The following is a 23,398-nucleotide window of genomic DNA, read 5'->3' as shown; positions in this document are numbered from 1 at the left end:
TTAGCGGAAATACAGAGCGTTCTCTGCGCGCGGAAGAATATGTGGCGGCTCTAATAGCCGAACCACTAAACGGCCTCCCCAACCCGAATAAATGATCGGTCGTCAAGACCACGGACGCGGCTAGACGTGTCCGGCGCACCACTAGTTGTAGCAGCCCAGATAAACCTGAGCTTGGTCGGTAGACAGGCCCCCACACGTGGTGCTAGGGGCTGCCCGCACGTAAAAGGGTCCATAGTTCAGCTCGACCCTATTCATACACAATAGATTAAATTTTCATGGTTCATTAAGAATAACCAACTTTTCGCACGAACACACCAGATTCTTTCACCTGGGTTTTTCTTTTTTACAGATGATCACCATGCTACACCCCTCCAGGATACGGCACAACAGAGACAAAGGCGAAGACATGCAGCAGGGTCTCGTCCAAAGGTTTCTTTTTAGATTAAGACCATGTGTAAACCTTTTTTAATGTCTCTTGTTGATTCACACGCTCCAGGAACTTCACATAATCGAGAGGGATACTGGCGTTATTGGCATTTCGTCATGGCAGATTAATGCATGTACCAGGAAATTTAGGGCTCATTATCGCGGGCGTTACTCACCCCAGTATATGTTGTAAAGTCCGAATACCTTCAGGAGTGTTCGGCGTCGCGAGTTTGGCCTTATATGCATCAACTCCGAATCATGTCTTTGGTCAATAGTTGGGTTTGCCCGGCTCCTGTGTTTTGCTACCTTACGTTCCGCTCTATCGGCTAAGGTGGCACCGGGAGAACTACTGCGATTGTGCCCTGGTTCATCCGGATGAGCACCTCAGTAGAGAAAGCCGAAAACTGGCTGTCATGATAAAGCGCGAGACTGGTCAACCACCCGATGACTCAGCGGAATCTTCGCGATTCCTCCGCAGTAACGAAGGACCGTTTCCCGGTGATGTACATACGTGCACCGTATTCGGATGAACGCGGAAGTACCAGGTGCTATATAGTAGCCCCACCGTCAAACTCCTATGGCTAAGTGAAAGTGTTAAAGCTATATAGTCTGATTGCCTTGTTCGCCGCGCTATCACCTCCTTAATGGACCAAGACGTTGGATCAAGTGTGATTACGCGCTTTACCGAACACCCCCGCATTATATGCGTGGGGGCTGAAGCCGACGACTGCAAACTTTCAGGTTATATACATACATACATAAACGGCCGCATAGGAGGCAGTTAATACTTTACGGGCAAAAGTATAAAAATAGCCTTTATAATCAAAATAGCATTGTTTTTACAATCAAGATACATGTCACTGGAACATGGTACTCTTTGAGCACTGAGCCTTTATTAAACGGGCGCCTTCTAGGACTTCTTCAAAATAGTGCTCGGGCGAGTCATGGCCTCCGGTCGGACCCCTGGTGGCAATAGCGGTGGCCTCCATCTCTGCCCAAAATGTCTTAACACGGGCAAGAGCTATCCGCGCACCCTCTATGCACGCCGACCTCTTTACAGCGTCGATATGCGGCACAGCACGAACAAATCGTTGCACTAAACCAAAATAACTATCCGGACTTGGTTCCTTCGGCCAAAGATGATCCACGACAGAGCTCATGGCAAGCCCGGACAACCTATGGAGCTCGGCGCACTCGGCCATTTATTCATTTAACAACAGAGGACGCTTTGGAGAACTAAACTGCGACCAGAACAACCTTTCCACCTCATTATCCTTCTGATCTTTGAAATACTCAGTCGCATCAGCAGCACTCTTTGCTAAGTCCAACTATGCGTCTGCAGCACTCCATAATTGATCCAGAGGGGCATACTTCGGATTGCCGAACTTTATCCGCAATAGGAAGGGCTTCCCAGCCGTGATATCTCCGGCTTGGCGAAGCTCCTCCTGCGCCGCTCTAATTCTAGAGCGCATTTCCTTGGCTGCTTCCAAGGCCTTCTTCAAGTCAGCCGCTTTCACCTGCCTTTCCCTTTCGAGGAGCTCATAGCGGCTGGCGACATTTTGTAGCTCAAGAGCTTTGTTGGCTATTTTCTCTTCGCTCTGGCGATGAGCAGCCTGTTTGGCTTTTAACTCTGCGTCTGCCTTCAGGGCGGCCGCATCACTTCTTCTGGCTTGTTCCTTGGCTCGGGCAAGTTCTGCCCGAAGGGTCTCCACGGCCGCAGCTCCATCTGCAGTCAAAGCATATTATAGATACTAGCATGATGCTCCTCTTAATATTTGCTGACCACCCGAAAATACATACCCTGTGCCTCATCAAGCCGCTTGTTCACAAGCGCGATGTTGTCATCCGCCACGTCAAGCTGCCGCCTCAGTTTGGCAAAATCAGCAGTCCGGTCAGCCGCCGGACCCTCAGCCGCTAGCACATGAAAGCAGTGCGATCATTACCTGGGACTATGATCCTCTGTTTGCCACATCTGGACGGCAACCAGAGTCTCAGGGGCTACTATCTATACAGGGCACACCTAGCGTGTGCGGTACAGTCAAATATATATATATTACTTTGCGTACCTCAAAGCCTCTTAGCAGGCTCGCAAAAGCTTCATTCAACCCGCTTTTGGCGGATGAGATCCTCTCAACCACTGCACCCATCAACATACGATGTTCCTCTGAGATAGCCCCTTGCTCCAAAAGATCCATCAACGTGTCCGGTTGTACACCGGACAGTCCCGGGCTCTTTTTATTGTTCTCCCTATGAGCCGGATACTCCGGACTTCGGGCGGCCGAAGAGTTACCTTCTGGCCTTTGCGGATCAGGAGAAATCCTCCATGATGACACCTCGGGGTCGTCCGCCCCACGAGGCGGGGAGGCAGGAGGAGGCATTTCGCTCTCCATCATCTCCGGAAGAAGATCCCCCGAAGAAGAACTTTGTGGAGAAGGGCTATGAGCCGGGCTACAAAACATATGCCTCGGATGTTATTCTCAGAGAAAAAGCAGGACATATTTACTAATGTGCCTTTTTTTAATTACAGCTCGGCTGACGGCTGGCCCCCTTGTGGGCGCTGTGCGGTAAGGATGCCCTATGGGGCAGGGCCCCCAGGTGAGGGTTTCTTCCCTCGTTTGGAAGCCTCCGTTTCCAAATCTTCAGGGGCGCCCCTTTTCTTCCGGTGGGGAGAGAGGATTTTAGATTCACCTCCCCGATCACCCTGCTTTGCGGAGGCACTAATTCCCCCGGTTTGGATGTGTAATGTATGAAGCCCGCTCTCGGCTTCTCTATTCCTCCCTTCATCTTCTCCTAATGGCACTTGATAGGGTGCGCGCTCAAGCATCCTGGTTAGTACAGGATCCGGCGAGCCTTCGGGAAGGGGGCCGAACACCTGATCCTCTCCGCCTTTCGTATCCAATCCTGGCCGAGGACAATTTTTCAGAATAATGTTGTGACAAATATAAAGACAGCATGTTCCGTCGCAGAATTACTTACTTGGGTATCTGGACGGTTGCGGTTGAGACCCGCATCCTCGGTGGTCTCCGGAGACTATTCGTGATCCGAAGAATAATCCATACATCCTTTCGAGCGTCATGCCGAAGAAGTGTTGAATAGTTCGCGGTCCTTCCGGGTTGAACTCCCACATACGGAGAGATCGACGTTGGCATGGCAGGACCCAACGAACCAGCATTACTTGTATTACTTTGACGAGACTGACATCCCTCTTAACGAGATCTCGGATGCGGCTTTGCAATGTCAGCATGGCATTAACTGGCCCTAGTCCAGCCCCTTGTAGACCCATGACGCCAGTTGGGTCGGAGGGCCTGGGTGAAAGGCTGGGGCGGCCGCCCACTTCGTACCCCGGGGGGTTGTGATGTAAAACCACTCCCGTTGCCATAAGTCGGACACCTCCGGGAAGGAGCCCTTTGGCCATAGGGCGTCGGCACCTTTGCTTATTATAGCGCCTCCACACTCCACGTGTCGCCCATTGATCATCTTCGGCTTCACATTGAAGGTCTTGAGCCACAGGCCGAAGTGTGGGGTAATGCGGAGGAAGGCCTCACATCCGACGATAAACGACGATATGTGAAGGATGGAATCTGGAGCTAGATCATGAAAATCTAGCCCGTAATAGAACATGAGCCCTCTTACGAAGGGATCAAGACTAAAGCCAAGCCCTCGAAGGAAGTGGGAAACAAATATGACACTCTCGTTGGGTTTGGGAGTGGGGATAACTTGCCCTTGAGCAGGTAGCCTGTGGGGGATTTCGGCGGTCAGATACCTAGCCTCCCTAAGCTTCTTGATGTCCTCCTCTGTGACAGAAGAGGTCATCCACCGGCCTTGAAGGTTGGATTCGGACATGATTGAAGGTCCGAAGCGCTTAGCCTAAACCTTGGGTGTTGGAACTCGAGGTAGGAGAAGGGAAGGATTGGGCGTGGAAAGAAAAGGACGGGTCTGGACCTCTTTATAAAGAGGGTGAATATCAAGTGTCCTCCGCGTGGCCGTTTGGAACTTGCCTAAAGCCGAGGAGTCATACTAATAGCACGATTGGGTTACCCACGCCCATATTGATGAGAATCCCGTGATAAGGGGGACACGATCTTAATAAGACACCACATGATCATTCATGTATTATCTTAATAACACACCACATGATTACTACAGAGATAGATATGAACTACGTGTACTACATGAACTCGAATTCTATTTTTGAATACACTTGATGTTGATTCCAAATAATAGTACATTTGATGTACTAACTATATATTCATAATCTAAACCAAGTTCCATATGTACACCGTGTTTATCACACAAAGTATAGTGCCTCGCCCCCTACATTATGACAAGTATTTAGACCTGAGCTGCAAAAGCCACACATTAGCCCAAATTATAATCAATGTTCTATGTATTATACGTAGTACTAGCCAGATGCCCATGCGTTCCATAGAACATCAACATGATCAAGGGGCCTAATTTGCAAATATGGAGAGGGGTGTGGGTATCTTTTTTCAAAATTGCCATAGTTTCCTTCCTATCCGCCAGATATAAATCGGACGGCCTATATTGCAGGATGGCAGGCACACCATCATCAACAACTCCGTTTTTTATAAGAGTAGAGATAAATATATTGTATGTAGTATAACATGTTCATAACCACACCATGTGTATCACCGTTATATATATTCACACATGCGTTGGTTCAAAACACTATGATAAATTCTGCAAATATCCGAATTCGCTTTTTATAGTGAAGTATGATCTCTATTTGTCTTTCACACCCACACAATCCTCTTATCTTTGTAGCTAGTGCTAACTTTCTCTCGTGCATGCACACGCCCGCATCCCTCTCACCCTCCCTCAGCATTCTCTAGCTCCATCGCGAAAATTCGTCTTTTCACTTTAGGTCATTCACCCACGGTGTGTGTAGGCCCCCCAGCTCCTTCTTTACGGCACACATTGATCGATATGCCTCTCTAGCCAGGTGTGCCTAGCACAAACACAAGCTTCCCCTCTTCTCTTATCACCGTCCATGCCTCACTCCCACCACTCTTTTCATCGATCTCGTACTCGCACACTCCTTCCCCCTCGATATAGTATGCCTCTCATACCACCTCCTAGATGCATCCCTCTCTCTCTATCCTTCTCCCCATGCCTCATTTGCTTCTAACACACACATGCATGTATACCGATTAATCTCCCAACATATACCTAGATCGACTTTAACTATTCCCCCCCCATCGATCGACGTACCTCACAAGTTATGTCTCTCCTTTCTCTAACAAAGGGCGATTGATCTTCCTATGTAGTTACGTCTGCTTACCACAGCCATATCGTCCTCCCTCATCATTCGTGCATGCCTCCTGACCCGTCTCTCACACGCACGTGCATAGACAAGCAGCCATCTCCTCTCTTATTGATATTGCAGGCGTTCCCTCCGTTTGTCTAGCAAGCCTATCCCACCATTTGTTAGAAGCAACTCCACTACCACCCCCTCCAACACTCTAGCTCTGTCTCTCTCCCAACCTTATTCCTCTCCTACACATATGGATGGATGCTGATCGATCTCTCTTAATACATGAGGTAGATTGATCTCCATAATACATGAGGTAGGCCTCTCTCCTCCTCCACACATATACCAGCCATTGTACCTCTATAGTTAATTAGGCCTCCCTCTCCCCCCACCACACACCGATAGTCGAGCACTGTAGGTAGGCATCCATGCCACAGAGACAAACTGCACATGTCCCCTCTCACGTTCCAGTAGGCCAGCCACTCTATATCTTTGACGTGGGCACACACAAATTCGATGGCACTCTTTATCGATCGCGCGCGCGCACACACACACACATCATCCCTCTCTTCGATTCTATGGACACCTCAAGCCGATGATACCTCCACTCTCTTCTCGTGGATCGCCCCCTCTATATGTATGATATATACAGGACTCTATTTCACACACATTGCATATGTTACATTTTTTGATTGACCCCCCCCCCCAAAAACTCTCACGAACCCACACACTATATCTCTCTAGGTTCGTATCTCTCACACAACCCCACGTAGGTGGTGTACGTATACAAGAAGAGAATAGGTGCACCGTGCATGTACTCACGCTTCGTGCCCAGCCACACCCGCGCGGGTACACGGTGGAGCTCATTTCTTTACGAAATGGTAGCCCACGTGCTAATTTGAACGCGTGTAGCGGTTGTTTACCTAGGGAGGTCATGGTACCACGCATGCATGAAACAAAGTTCGACTTGACGCGTTGGCGCGTTATTTTTAAATAAAGTTATAGCGCTCAATGGCACGTACACAGAATATAAAACGATTTTTATGGAGAAAACGGTAGTCCGCTCCACTATATACAATGGAGCCTGCCTGCCTGGTTTCTCTCTCTTCAGAGTATCTCACAAAAGGCTGCGGTGGCCTCTCTCTCTCACCGTTGGTCACTGATCCGGTCGCATCCCGTCCGCCGGGGGAAAGGGATGAAGTGCATCGTTTCTCCGTTCGACGGCACCGAGGCAGCACGTCTCGATCTGCGGTACACGCCATTCTCTCTGACCAAGCTCCGGTGCGGTAGGGCCTACACCACCTGCTCGCTGCCGCAGTATGGGCAGATTCCACCCGCCGCTGCTCACCTAGTTACATCCCGACGACCTCCAGGTATCCCCTCCGGCCTTGCTCCACTGCCCGTCTTCCCACGTCGCTGCATGTGGATCTTCCATACTTCTTTTCCCGAAACGTAGCTCGTCCGGCGTACTTTCCATATTGCAATCTCGTCCTCACACCGTTTCAGACAAACACAATAGTGTTGTTATCTTCCCTTAGGACAAGGAATATGCTTCTTTTTTGTCGTCGCATGTGTCATCAACTGTTATTGGCCAATAATTGTTTCCTTTCTACCTCTTTTTTGCAAACATGGCTATCCATTTCACCTCGTTGCTATTGCGACCTTTTGGTGAACTGCACAAATCACTTTTTTCTTAAGAGTGTTTTGTGCAGTTGTACTAAAATGTCACATGGCAACGTCTCTACATTTCAGTGCGACTGCACAAAGGGAGATTGGTTTTGCTCTATCCTCCTCATCCAACTCCGAGCCTAATCTTCTCCAACTAGTTAGTCTTAAGAGAGACTGCAAAGGTGACCTGCTTCTATTTGTGTGTTTATTGTTTCATCAGCAGTCCTCTATTATCGTAATCACACTTAATATCTTTGGAATAGGGACGCTCAGCTCTATTTTTGTGGAACTGCACAAAATGATCAGAATGTTGCATGCTCCAGACAGCTACTTTTTTCCCCAACATGCCTTGTTGATTTAGACAGAGCTGGGTGGACGTTGCTGCAATGAAAGCATGGATCAATTTTAATTTAACACCTTCTCACAACTTTGTCTTCAGTTGTGATGTAAATATTAGCTCTGATCTGCTAATAATGGAGATGCATTAGCAAGGAAGTTAGTTTTTTATTGTTTCCGAAAGATCATCGATGGCAAGACACACGAAACAAAAGCTGAAAGCTCACACCATTGTACAATTTCATGTCGCTGGAAAATTATTTGTATAGTACGTCAATTATGTAAACAAATGCTGGAAGCTTGATAGCATTGCCAGAAGCCTCTTCAGCATCCGGGTCCATGTGCCATGCACAAAATTATACTCCTTCGTTCCTAAATATTTGTCTTTTTACAAATTTCAAATGGGCATATTTTAGAGTGTAGATTCACTCATTTTGCTTCGTATGTGTACTCCCTCCGTTCCTAAATACTCTATTTGTCTTTCTAGAGATTTCAACAAGTGACTACATACGGAGCAAAATGAGTGAATCTACACTCTAAGATATGTCTATATACATCCGTATGTAGTAGTCCATTTGAATCTCTAAAAAGACAAATATTTGAGTAGTCACTCGTTGAAATCTCTAGAAAGAAAAATACACCGGAGTATATTTAAGAACCGAGGGGGTAGTGCACAACCGCATGGGAGACTCAGCCCGGTCATTGCGCCGCATTAATAGTGAGTAATGAGCAGTCAAATCTTAAGCTCCACCTTTCCCACTGTAATTTGCTCGGAAGAAGCAACCATCAATACACTCTTCTTTGAATCCGATCATACTAGTCCATCCGTCACTGTTTATAGAGCGCGCTTCAGAAAAAACAAAAAATCTGTGGGACCAAGGCGACTAGCGATCGGCCTAAAAAATAGCATTGGTAGTTATAGCACGGCGTCTATTACTAGAGGAAATAATGCGTACACACATGCATGCAGTGCTTCCACCCAGGGTACACACATGCATGCACTTACTCCACTCCGTAGTAGTACATTGAGAGAAAATTGTGGACTTGATTGCGGTTACCACGCCCTAATTAATTGAGCATTAAACCAAACGCGTCTAAAGTCTCTCTGGTGGTGGAAATGCATTGAGAGAAATGCATCATAATGAAGCGCGCCCTGTAAACTATGACAAAGGGAGGAGTAGTATGTAGGTGCAAAACCAAGTACGCGTATGGCCAGTCGGCCAATACACCTCCTCTTGGCATATCACTGACATGTGGGACAGGAGGGTGAGCAAACCGATCTCAATTGACGGCAAAATGGCCAACCCGCCGTTCCTTGAGAGAGACAAGGAGCAAGAACACACAGACGGGCTCGCACGGAAGCCAAGATATATTCGAGCATGGTTGGTTGATCGATGTCATCATTACATGTTGGGTTGCCGTTTTCCGCCCTTCTCCGAAATAAACATGTACTTTATCAGACATTAAAAAAAATAAGAGTACAGACGCTCCACCATGCGGTTCTAGTAGTAGTACTACTTGTACTACTAAACCTTGCGCTTGGCTCTTCGCCTCTTCGTGAAGTCGAACAATGATGGTACTCCGCATGTTGGGTACTACAGTGTATGCCTCTGACAATCTGACACCAAATGGACTGATGCAGGTCCACCGCCTGCACGAGGGTAGGTTGCATTAGTCAAAAGGCGCAAGCGAGCTTCACCTTGTCCTACAAGCTTCTTCTCGTTCTGCGAGTTGACGGGACACACCAAAAATTGTGCTAGTCCATACTCCCTCCTTTCCGGTTAATATGGCTTAATCTTTTTTGCGGGTAAATGAGAGAGCTTTATTCATATATAAGCATTCTTAGGACGATCAGCCAAGAAACTAGTCACTAGGAAGCGAGGTACCCCGCAAAAAAAAGAAGTAGGAAGCGAGGTGTTTCATCAAGCCAGCTCTCGGCCACATTGAAAGTGCAGCAAGCACAGTTCGCACAAAGATGTGCCGCAAGGTTTGCTGGCCTGTTTACATGCTGAATAACAAAAAAAGAGGAAATATTACCGAGCGCTCCTATTTGTAACAGGATATGAGCCAGAATTAAGCGAGAATTGTGGCGAGTGTTCCATGCAATCAACTTCCATTATCACATGCGAGAACCCTCGAAGAGAACCAAATGTGTTGAAGATTGCTTTATCACATTTTAAAATTATAATAAGAGTGCAGACACTCCTCCATCCGGTTCCTAGTACTATTATAGTACATACCTCTATAGACTATAGTAGTAGTACTAGTACTACTAGTAAACTTTGCGCTTGGCTGTTCGCCTATTCGGGAAGTCGAACAAAAATAGTACTAGTATAGTGTATGCTTCTGGCAATCTGACACCGAATTAACTATTGCACGTCCACCGCCTGAGCGAGGGAGAGCTTGCATTAGTCAAAAGTTTCTCCTTTTCCTGCGAGCCACCGCGCGCAAGCTTCTCCCGTCCTGCAAGCTTCTCCTCATTCGGCAAGTTGACGGGACACGGCAAAGTAATGCTAGTCCATACTGCCTCCTCTCCAGTTAATATGGCTTAATTTCAAACGAGATAAATACACTGTCTGTCACTGTATATTTGTAAAAATACGGTCAGTGGACTTCATAATGCGCTCATTGCGCTCAATATATATATTTTCCGGTGTTTATACGGTCACTAGCTCACACTGACTGAGTATGTGTGTGCATGCATGTGTAGGTTGAGCACTTGAGCGTGACCGTGTGTGTTCCGTCGTGTGCTCGGACATGCATGCATTAGGGCGTCGCGCGCGTTTTTGCGTCCATGTGTACGTGTGACTGTTGCATACACGTAGGGGGAGTACGTATAGGGGCCACTAAGGAGCAGTCAAATCACACAGTAAGTTAGTCGGAAGAAGCAACCATCATTTCACTCTTCAATGACACGTACGCAATATAAAATGGTTGATATGGGGAGTAAAAGAAAACCACTATATATACACTAGGAGGAGCCTAAGCTACAAGCCTGCTTGCTTAGGTTGCTCTCTTCACAAGCATAGAACGACGGTGGCCACACCGCTGGTCACATATCCGGCCTGATCCCGCAGCTGGGGGAAGGGAACAATGTTCTGCGTGGACGCGGTCGACATCGGCGAGGGAGAAAACCCACAGTCGGTGCGTCCCAATCGGGGGGTCACCGCGGTATGGGCCGATGCCGCGTCCCAACCGCCCTTCTAGCTACAGCCCGACGTCCCAGGTAGTCCATCTTCCTTTTGGAGCCAGCTTGCTCCACTGCCGTAGCTCCATCTCCATGTCGATCTTTCTCTACTTCTACCGGCTTCCACTTGTGATGAGTTTATGTCTCATGAACTAGTGCCAGTACTATTATTCTAATCACACTTCTTAAATATCTTTGCCATCAGGGATGCTCAGCTCAATTTTAGTGGAACTGCACAAAAGCATCGTATGATCCGAGGGTGCCAGCCGTCTTTCCTTCGACAGGTTCTACCTGGCCAGGAAATTAAATCCTGTTTAGGGTTTAAGTCATAGTGACCCCATCAGTAGTTTTTCTTTCGTACACGCTCTCACAACTTTTGTCTTTAGTTGTGAAGTAAATATTGGCTATGATCTGTGAATCATTGAGATGCATCAGCATGCGTGTTAGTTTTCCTTTGTATTTGATGGAATGTTGTAACGGGGCAACCTTGGAATATGAATGAAAATGGAGTGGAAAGTTTCCGTTTTTCCAGAGAAAAAATGTAAACGGAGAGAAACCAACGTTTCGTTTCGTTGGATCGTTCCTTCGAGCAAAACCAACGTTTAAATCACGTCTGTTGTGTTCGTGTATCACCCTCCTCCATGGCTCGACCCACACGGTCGCTCGGCATGCCACTCACCGCAAACCGAGTATACGATAACTTTCCCGCCTGCTTGTCGATGGGTCGCGCCATGGAGTACTAGCACTACTGGAAGAGATTGACGAGTTGGGGGAGGACAGCTAGTTGTAGCACGGACTCCCAAGAACTTTTTACCTACATGTTGTGGCCGGCTATTGCGACCTTTGAATGCGGAGCAGTCGCGTGCACCAGGAAGCGACGCGGGCGACGCTCTCTCGGCCGGCGCGCCGCTTCAATGCCGGCGCCAGTGAGAGGTCGCGTCCGCTCTGCCCGGGCATGAATGCGGCACTGACCGTTTCGGGCGGGAAGCACGCGCGGGTGATGAAGAGGGTTCGGGTTGGTCAGGACCGGCCATGGCAGTGGTTCGGACGCCCGCAAACAAGAGATGTTGTACGTTAATATTGCTGCGTATATAATTAACAACACTACTAGGAAAAGGGCTATAGATGATATGGCCACTAATGGCGCACCAGACATTTGGTGCGCCACTAGTATAGAGCAGTGGCACACCCTGTGCTGGTGCGCCATTAGTGTGAAAGACACTAATGGCGCACCAGACACACGGTGCGCCACTAGTAACAAATTTGTTTTTCTATTTTTCCAAACATACTAATGGTGCACCAGGGCAAAGTGCGCCATTACTACTTTTAACTAGTAATGGCGCACCAGCCACAGAGTGCGCCACTACTATATTTTTTTAAATTTTTTTTGGAAAACTACTAATGGCGCACCGGGGCATAGTGAGCCATTACTAGTTTAAACTAGTAATGGCGCACTGTGCCCTGGTGCGCCATTAGTATATATATATTTTTTATTTTATTTTTTTTGCAAAACTACTAATGGCGCACCACCAGCAGGTGCGCCATTAGTAACCAGGGTTACTAATGGCGCATTTGTGGGTGGTGCGCCATTAGTAACCTGGGACCACCTAGATATTTTGGACAGCCACACCTACCCACTTCATTCTCTCCACCTCCTCCTCCAAGCTCTTGTCTCGGCTGCCTCCTCCTCCTCACCTCATTTCCACCATAGATCCATCCCAATTAAGTATGGGGGGAAGCTATCTTTATGTTGTAGATCTAATTTTTTTCTCCCTCCAACAACGTGCACATGCACTTTTTATGGCCTAGCTAGATCTATGTATGTTTGTGGTGTTGCATATATGTTTGTGTTTGCAGGTACCGGTATTTGAAATGCGATAGTTGCCAATATTTTGCCGGAATGTTGATTCATTTCCGTTTGGGCGAGAATTTTGGCACTATGCATTCTTTTTGGTCCTATTTTTAGGCAAAGTCATGCCAAATTTTTTCTTGGTTCTAAAATATCATTTTGCTCTACCCCGCAGGCGACCATGGTCTGCACGATGACCGAAGGCATCGTGAATAGGTTTTTGAGCTCCGCGAAGGCCGAGATGCTTCAAAACAACAAGACGGAGATAAGATGTCCGTGTCGAAGATGCAAGCTGAAGAGCCTTATTGCGGACCCGGATTCCGGGCAGGTGCGGGACCACATGCTCTTGCGTGGTTTCATGGATGGCTATCGGTGGCAAGGTGATGAAGATGACTATGAAGTCGTCCATGGGGGCCGGGCAAGAAATGAGGAAGGGCAGCAAGACAACCACCGCGGCTCGGGCGGGCGAGAAGACGAAGAATCTCCAGGACATGATCACGACGGTGATGCTGTACATAGTCATCATGTAGAAGATGCAGGACATGATGATGAGGAAGATGCCGGAGCAGACGAAGGGCATGATCATGAAGATGAAGATGCCGGAGCAGACGACGATGGACCATCGATGGGCTGGGTGCAGGACCCTCATATTCAAGAGCTGCTTCTCAAGCAGACGGATAACGCAAGAGCTGCCGCCCGAGAGAAAGCCAAGCTGGATCAACTGGAGATAGACGCGGTTACTCCATTGTATGAATGATGCAGGCCCAAGGATACCCACCTGAAAGTAATGCTCATGGCTCTGGAGATGAAGGTAAAACACAAAATGACCGACGCATGCTTTGACGAGAACATGTCATTCTAGCACGAACGTCTTCCCAAGGGGAACAAGTGCCCGACCAGTTTCGAGGAGGCGAAGAAAATCGTGTGTCCTCTGGATTTACCGCACGTGAAATACCATGTGTGCATGAACAATTGCATCATTTATCGGGACGAGCACGCAGAGTCTACCATATGTCCGGTGTGCGGCATCACTCGATACAAGAAGAGGAAGAAAGCTCCTCGAAAAGTGGTGTGGTACTTTCTGATCACTCCTCGTCTGTAGCGGTATTTCGTGGACCCTAAGGTAGCAAAGCTCCTACGTTGGCACGCAGATAGGGAGGAGAAGAAGCGAGAAGATGACGCAAATGATCCAGAGATAAATAAAAAAGACAAGATGCTGAGTCACCCTAAGGATGGGAGCCAGTGGCAAGCGTTCAACTTCGAACACCCAGAATTTGGGAAGGTCCAAGGAACATCATGCTGGGCATGAGCGCCGATGGAGTCAATCCATTTGGCAGCCAGAGAAGCACACATAGCACCTGGCCTGTGTTTGTGTGGATGTACAACCTTCCCCCCTGGTTGTGCATGAAGAGGAAGTACATTCACATGAGTATGGTAATTGAAGGGCCGAAACAACCAGGGAACGACATCAATCTGTATCTGGGGCTGCTGAAAGAGGAGTTAGACACGTTGTGGAAAACGCCAGCCAATACGTGGGACGCCGTAGAGAAAGAATATTTCCCTATGAGAGCCGCACTGCTCACGACGGTGCACGACTATCTCGGTTACAGATATCTCACGGGGCAGGTGGTCCACGGATTTTCTGGATGCGTCAGGTGCATGGATGACACAACGTATCGCCAACTAGATAGAGATCCCGGGTCTTTGAAAACCGTGTTCATGGGACATCGAAGGTGGCTTCACGACGATGACCCATGGAGAAAACGCAAGGATCTGTTCGATGGTGAAACCAAACCCCGAAGATGCCCGCGTACGAGGAGTGGCGAGGAAATAGACGAGCTGTTGAAAAATTGGAAAGGTTACCCACTGCCGGGAAAGAAGCAAAAGGCGCCAGAGCCGGGAAAGAAGCGAAAGGCACCAGAGCCGCTGCTGAAGGTATGGAAAACGAGGTCTGTTTTCTGGGACTTGCCATACTGGAAGATCCACCGTGTGCCTCACAGCCTTGATGTCATGCATATCACGAAGAACGTGTGCGAGAGTCTGCTTGGTACCCTGCTCAACATGCCAGAGAGGACCAAAGATGGGCCGAAAGCAAGGGCAGACTTGAAATCAATGGGCGTCAGGGAGGAGCTTCACGCTAATGATGATGATGATGAGGCAAAGCAGGACACGGAAAGTCGTCGCAAAGGCAAAAAGGCCAAGATGACCGGAATTGACTTCCCTCCCGCGTGCTTCACTCTAAGTCAGGAGGAGATCGATCAGTTTTTCACCTGCCTCGTAGGAGTAAAACTTCCTTACGGTTACACGGGGAAGATAAGCAGATACCTAGACTCAGCCAAGCAGAAGTTCAGCGGGATGAAGTCTCACGACTGTCACGTGCTGATGACGCAGATACTTCCAGTTGCAATCCGTGGGATCATGGACGCGCACGTCTGTGAAACGCTATTTGGCCTATGCAACTTTTTCGACGTCATCTCTCGGAAGTCGGTTGGTGTGAGGAAACTCAGAAGGCTACAGGAAGGGATCGTGGTGATACTATGCGAGCTTGAGATGTACTTCCCGCCCGCATTCTTCGACGTTATGGTGCATCTGCTGGTTCATATCGTGGAGGATATCATCCAACTCGGGCCGACATTCTTGCACAGCATGATGCCGTTCGAAAGGATGAATGGTGTCATCAAAGGATACGTTCGCAACATGTCACGTCCAGAGGGAAGCATAGCCAGGGGCTTTCTGACCGAAGAGTGCATCTCCTACTGCACGAATTATCTAGGCATCGAGAACCCCGTTGGTCTGCCCGTCAACAGGCACCTCGGCAGGCTCACTGGATGGGGTCACCGTGAGGGTCGCCGCGAAATGGATGTCGACTTCGAGGGTCGACTCGCCGACTTTGAAAGAGCAAACCTAGTCGCACTACAACACATAGACGTGGTCGATCCTTGGGTGGTAGAGCACAAATCCTTTACTGAGAAGACATACAATGACCGAGGCCAACATACGCCAGATCTGGAGGCACCTTCAAGAGGCCAGTTCGTAGGTACGGCAAGCACGTGTTCACCCACAATACGACGTTCCCCTGCGTCAAGCAGCCGCCTGGCGGTCAGAAGGATGCCTACTACTCCCTCCATTCCATGCGGGCGATCGTACGGGACTATAATCACCTTCTGCTACCAAATAATCTCAAAGATTGGGCCGCAAGCTTGTCGGCAATCCAGGACGTGGACATCAGACAAGAATTCTTTCGCATCCAGTCGGAGTTTGCAGAAATCATCCATCAAGATGTCCTTCGTACCTCCGGGTAGTTCTACCTCAGAAATCAACCGTCCAACAGTGAGATAGACACAACGCTACAAATGCAGGCTGATAACGCCCGCGACTTCATGACCATCACGAAAGACGGCGGCTTCATCCACGCTCCGGTCCCATGAGTCGAGTCGAAAGTAGTGATGCTATGTGTAGTTCTGAAACATCGATTAGCTTATGTTGTAATTAAACTTTAATGAACTTGTATGTCTCTTTGGTTTGGACAGTCGTTCAACTTAGATGTAATCGATGCTATTTATTAGTAGGTCGATGAATCGTGCTATTAATGTCTTGCTTTTCTCTTTCGATCCTTTTGTTGCATACTTATATATTGCTTATGTATTGTCTGTGAATTGCTACTAACGTTTTGTTTGGCAAGTGCATAGAGATCTCGTCGTATGTCGTGTACAAGGGTAAGGTTCCCGGAGTCTACGACGACTGGGAGGAGTGTCGGAGACAGGTTCACCGTTTCAGCGGTAACAGTTACAAAGGGTACACCACTAGGGCGGAGGTGGAATCTAGATACGCGTGCTATCTAGCGGGAGAGAGGAGGGAGCGTTGGAGGGACCGAATGAAAACCAGTTTCATCGCGATGATGCTCATCGTGATGACCGCAGCTCTCTTCTATGTGATGGTAGTTTAGATGATCGATATCGAATTGTAATGTGAAGACAAACTTGCTACTCGCGGTCTCGAGACTTGTAATGTTCTATCTTTGTTCGGTCTTTTGAATTCGGAGACTAATATGATGAATTGTATTCGGATACTAATCTTCTATTGTATTCGATGAATCTGCTGTTGCTGTGTGGTGCTGTCTATATTCTGTCCAATAATATATTTTGTAACCTGTGCAAATATCAGAAAAGAAAAAAAACCCTAATATTCATACAAATGGCGCACCACTCAGAACTCTAATGGCGCATTGCACAAAGGATACTAATGGCGCATCATCACCCAGTGCGCCATTAGTATGCCAAAGCACATGGGTAAATATGGCCCCCTGGGAGGCATACTAATGGCGCACTGCCCGTGGTATACCAGATACTAATGGCGCACCAGTGGTGCGCCAGTAGTATTTAATACTAATGGCGTGGTGCTAGTGGCGCACCAGTAGTGCGCCATTAGTAGGCAAAACTGGTGCGCCACTAGCAGGCCTTTTCCTAGTAGTGCAACGTAAATAATGTGCCAGTTGGACAAATATGATTGGAGATGGAGATGGAAATGGAATTTTATGTAAATACGGATATGCATGTCTATGTCTATGTGTGTGTGCACGACGACTCTCGTGACCTGGAAGCGGGGGTGTGTTTTTGATCGAGTTTTCTTTCTTGGTACGTTAAAAAATTGTCCGCCAGTTTTCGTTTCTTTTTTCCGGGAACGCGCGTATTCTATTTACTCCATTATAGCCTCTTGTTTGATAGAGTTTCTCGCGTCTCGCTCTCTCACCCTCTCCATATCAAAACAAGATGTCAGTGTCCACATCTCTCTCCTCACCGGTGGTCACAGATCCGGCCGGATCCCGTCTGCTGCGGGAGGTGAGGAGGTGCAGCGTTGACGTTGTCGCCGTCGTCGATGGAGGAAGCCGATGTGCACCGTCCTCTCGGAGCCGGCGCTGGCGCGGACGAAGGTCCTCCACGCCCTTGTTCGCTGCCGTCGTGTGGGCAGATCCCGCCCGCCCGCCGAAATGACATCTCGCCCACCTGAGGTATAACTTCTTGTACTGGTCCAGCTCTCCAGGTCGCTGCGTGCGGGTTTTCTTCTATGTGACTACTCCCCAGCTCCCCATTTATAGTAGCTAGGGTTTGTCGGCTGGTCCAACATCACCTACTATTATAGAGGAAATGCCACTCAAAAAGTTGTCCTGATTTATGCCTTGGTGGAGGTATACATGTTGTTTCAACAAAAAGTACATGGTGGTTGTGCGGTCATTGTCCATATGCTCCTATTGCTGCTGCTAATCTAATACTATCACTGGTTAAATGAAGAAATGCATTTTTTTCTCGGGTATCCTGGTTTAGTTCCCATCAAGATAATCATGATGCTTCTGTTTGTTGGTGTACTTTTCATTAATTCTTATTGACAATTGAGATGTCGTTGTTAATCTTGTAAAACAAAGTAACAACACTATATCCCTTTTTATAATTTTGGAAACAGCGATGCGTATCTCCATACCCGGGCATGTCTTCCTCAAGTTTAGTGGAACTGCACAAAATTGGATGGCCATTGTTGTTCCGCCTCACTGTCCTCTGCCACGTGGTTCTTCCTTCCTCGAGCTTGATAACTGAGAAGAAACAGACCACAGTGAGGATTTGTCGAACATCATAGGTGCCTCACCCAAACTTGATGCCAAATGGATGATGCATCACCACGATGACCTATCGATGCTCATGGTTGCACCTCATGGTTGCGTTGGCTGGTGAAGTTGATCGATTTTCAATGAAAAACAAGCTGTCTTCCATCAGTGCTCTTTGCTTGTTACGCACAAAGATGATATCCTTCGTCAGTTCACCTTGGTTGCGTTGGAGACGCGGTCGTCTTTCACGTTGGTGCAATTTTATCACACAATTGGCTATGAACCAAATGTTTCCTCGAAGAAGGATCGACGTTGGTACTAAGAGCATAAGTTTTGTATTGATTTCTAAGGCTTCTCACAACTTTGTCTCCAGCTCCCATGTAATTTTATTTGTCCAGCTATTAACTTTGATTTAAAAATTGGTGTGGACTAAAAACCCAGATGGACGTAGTAGCCCTCCATTTTTATTTACTCCGCATATTAGATTTGACTGAAGTCGATCTTTGTAATACTCTCAAACCTTTCCGATAATTGAAATGAAAATTCTTTATTTGTACACACTCTCACACGTTTCCGATAATTTGGCGCATGTGTGGTTGTTCACTGAAGGGAGGGTAGTGTACCGCACGTGAAGGACAGGAAGTGCGACCAGGATGCGTGGATCGTTAGTTCATCGGAAGTAGTAGTAGTTTTCTTCACTGTACGTTAAATAAAGAGTTTCCTTTCGTACTTACACAATTTAAAATGATTGTAATGGAGAGAATAAGAAAACCACTCCACTATATATTAGTCGTATACACGAGTATTATATGGACGCAGCTTCATTGACTTTAGTGCACATGCCTTTGGGTTTATGACAGGTAGGCCCAAAATGTGGCTGGCTCACCTGTCATACAGCCAAAAGCAGGTGCAGTTAAGGCACCGAAGCTCAGTCCGTACTACAATAGTATATATATATATATATATATATAAGTTGGAGCCTCAGCGCTTGTTCGCTAGGGTTTGCACTCTCCACAATCTCGCCGCACTACATACATATATACACGCTGGAGGCTCAGCGTTCCTTTGCTAGGGTTTGCTATATTCACAGTCTCTCACACTCTCTTCACCAGATCTAAAGAAGACTGTGTTGGCCTCTTGTCTCTCTCTCCCCCCTCACAGCTGGTAAAGGAGGCGTCCTGATCCCGTCCCACCGGGAAGGGGAGGAGGTGGAGCGTTCACTCTATCGCCTTCGGCGAGGGAGGCAATCCACTGCCGGCTACGCTGTTCTCTTTCACCTAGTGCCTGTGCGGGAGGGCCACCGACCCCTTCTTCCTCGCTGCCGTACGTAGTGTGGGCAGATCCGGCCTCCCGCCGCATGCCTTGCCACATCCCGACGACCCTAAGGTATAAGTTTCTTTGAAGCCGTCATTGCTCTAGCTGAGTGTGCATCTTTTTTGATCTGTAGTCGAATCTAGGTCTTGGTTCAAAGAGGAAAGAAGGGTGCGGTGGGCTGGAGCATGAATCTAGGACGTGGTTCAATGAGGAAAGGAGGGAGGGAAAGTAGTATGGACTGGCTATCTAGCCGCTCTGTTGGTCGAAAAGGGAAAAAGGGGGTAACCCAAAACTGGGGGGTCGGGTAGTTTGTGCAGGACTAGATTTGCTGCCCTCACATAGGAAAAAGGTTGAAGAGAACAAATATGGGACCAACGTAGATATGCTGCTTGTCTACATACTCTGCATCATCCATTTATATGTGTGGACGCACACGGTGCTGGCATCTCCCATGTCCCATGTCCCATACAACTATTTTGCTGTTGTTAATATAAGAATGCCGCCGAAAAATTGAAGCAGTGCCACTGTTAAAAGTAAATTACATTTTTAAATGAATGTTGTTCTAAGAGAATGTCTCTGTTAATATGAATCAATGCAACCGTTTTAGAAATGCTACTATCCGACTTTGTTTTCCATCAAGATAAGTTAGATGCTTCTTTTTGTTGCCGTTTATTTCATCCTCCTTTATCGGCAAGTAATTGTTTCCTTTTTTGCCTCTGTTAAAACAGGGGTATCTATTCAACTTGTTGCTGTTGCGACATTTTGATTCGCTACGCGAAACACTTATGTTTTATGAGTGTTTTGTGCAGTTCAACTTGAATGTCACACCAGTGACTTTGCTTAATTTTGGTGGAACTGCACAAAAGGAGATCGAGATTTGTTTCCAGTCTTCATGGCGAGTTGTTTCAAATCATGGTCTCATCCACATTATGTGCAGTGTGCTTTGAGATGTTGTGCTACTTGTTTTGGTACTGTTTTAAATAAATGTTGAATTGAAGCTATTGTATTGCTGTCTTTTCCCATTAAGTAGTGAACAAAAACGGGACCAACCCAGACATGATGCTTGTTGCTTTGTTACAACAAATTCAGCATCACCCCCTTTATAAGTAGATGGAAGCACATATTATTGTTGCGCCCACTCTCCCCTGGAACTGTTTTTGCTTTTCGTTAATCTAATGCCGCTGGTAAAATTAAGCAATGCCACTCTCAAAATTAACCACTGAATCTTATTTCAATACTACAACACTTGTTAGGGATTGGAGGGATTGCCATTTTTGTGGCCGCATGTTTCATCCTCCTTTATTAGACAGTAATTGATTCCTTTTTTGCCTCTGTTTAAACAGGGATATCTATTGAACTTGTTGCTATTGCGACATTTTGCTTCGCTACGCGAAACACTTTGCTTGATTTCAGTGCAACTGCACAAAACGAGATTGGATTCCTATTTGTCTTGGTAGATTCGTATTTTATGTTGGTCTTCTCATGAAAGGTCAGTACAGGCCTTCATCCACATGATTGTGCAGTGTGCTTTGAGATGTTGTGCTACTTATATTGGTACTATTTTAAATAAATGTTGAAATGAAGCTATTGTATTCCTGTCTTTTCCCATTAAGTAGTGAACAAAAATGGGACCAACCCAGACATGATGCTTGTTGCTTTGTTACAACAAACTCTGCATCACCCCCTTTATAAGTAGATGGAAGCATGTATTGTTGTTGCGCCCACTCTCCCCTGGAACTGTTTATGATTTTCATTAATCTAATGCCGCTGGTAAAATTAAGCAATGCCACTCTCAGAATTAACTACTGAATCTTATTTCAAAACTGCAACACTTGTTAGGGATTGGCGGGATTACCATTTTTGTGGCTGCATGTTTCATCCTCCTTTATTAGCCAGTAATTGATTACTTTTTTGCCTCTGTTTAAATGGGGATATCTATTCAATTTGTTGCTATTGCAAAATTTTGCTTCGCTACGCGAAACACTTATGTTTTAAGAGTGTTTTGTGCAGTCCAACTTGAATGTCACACCGGCGACTTTGCTTAATTTTGGTGGAACTGCACAAAAGGAGATCGAGATTTCATATATGTGTTGGGATATGTGTCCAGTATTCCTCTCGAGCTGTTTCAAATCTTGGTCAAGAAAGGTCAGTACCGACTTTCATCCACATGATGCTGCAGTGTGCTTTGAGATACTTATATTGGTACTGTTTTGGACAAATGTTGAATTGAAGTTATTGAACTGTTATCTTTTACCATTAAGTGAGCAAAAATTGTTCCAACCCAGACATGATGCTTGTTTCTTTGTTACAACAAAACTCTGCATCACCCCCTTCATATGTAGATGGAAGCACATGTTGTTGTTGCGCCCACTCTCCCCTAGAACTGTTTATGCTTTTTGTTAATCTAACGCCGCTGGTAAAATTAAGCAATGCCACTCTCATAATTAATTAACTACTGAATCTTAGTTCAAAACTGCAACACTTGTTAGGGATTGGCGGGATTACCATTTTTGTGGCCGCATGTTTCATCCTCCTTTATTGGCTAGTAATTGATTCCTTTTTTGCCTCTGTTAAAATGAATCAGTCGCATTGTTTTAGGAATGGTACTATCCTGCTTTGTAGTTCTTTCTACATGTTTAACCAAGGTATTGTTAAGATAATGTCTCTGTTAAATGAATCAGTCGCATTGTTTTAGGAATGGTACTTTTCTGCTTTGTCGTTCTTATACATGTTGAAACAAGGCATTGTTAAGATAATGTCTCAGTCCATACGAATGAATCACACTGATGGAGGATTGCTACTCTCCTGCTTTGTTTCCCATTAAGATAAGGTAGATTAGTAGATGCTTTTCTTCTGGGAGTACAAGTCATCAACCGTTATTTCTCAGTAATTGTTTCCCTTATACCTATTGTTGCTTACAGGGATGTCAAAATTAAAGCTTGGTTTTATTCCGACTTCGATTTTAGTTGAACTGCACAAAAGGAGCCAATGTGTCCAAGGCAAACTGCTGCATTACTGGGTCCAGTTGGTCGTTCCACTTTGCAGAAAGAAGCAGTTACTGTTTGCGCTACATTACAGAAGGAATGACTGAGAAGCTTTACAGAGTATTATTAGACGCTAGTGACATGACTAGTCTGCAGAGAGCATTTGCAACTCTACAACACGTGGAGTGCACTGGGCAAAAAGTGCCCAAACAAGTACAAGAAGCCACGACAGGACTCCACGATCATAGGCATTACATATTTTGAATGGGAAAAGCTTGTCAAAGTTTAATCATTGAGGTTAGCAAGAAGTCGTTAGTTTAATATATTGGAATTGGAAAACCTTGTCACAATTTGCTCATTGATGTTAGCCAGAAGACATGCATTTGATATTTTTGAGTGGGACGTTCTTTGCTGTGAGCACCGTCGATTGTTTTTTCCTATTACTGTGTTCAGTTTAGAAGTAAATAGTTACTCTGCTGAGATATTCCTGTGTTAAGAGTTTATTCTGAATATTGTCTATGTAATGCCAGGCCTTGTGTTTGATTGCAAAGTTGAGCTTGGAATGTTGTGGCATGCGGCATCATGAGCTGTTCACCGTGCCTCCTGAGAATAATGCTTCATATTGTTTTGCATGTCGATCTAATGCCATTGATTTGCTTGTTAATAAGATCATCCTATTCTGTTGTTTCCGTGCTTAAGAAGTTCATCGTCTTATGTTTCATTCATAGCCTATACGACAAGTCGGGTAGGTTAGACGTGAAACCAT

The sequence above is a fragment of the Aegilops tauschii genome, chromosome 2, assembly GCF_002575655.3.
Source record: "Aegilops tauschii subsp. strangulata cultivar AL8/78 chromosome 2, Aet v6.0, whole genome shotgun sequence".
Lineage (NCBI taxonomy): Eukaryota > Viridiplantae > Streptophyta > Magnoliopsida > Poales > Poaceae > Aegilops > Aegilops tauschii.
This window is presented reverse-complemented; position numbering follows the sequence as displayed.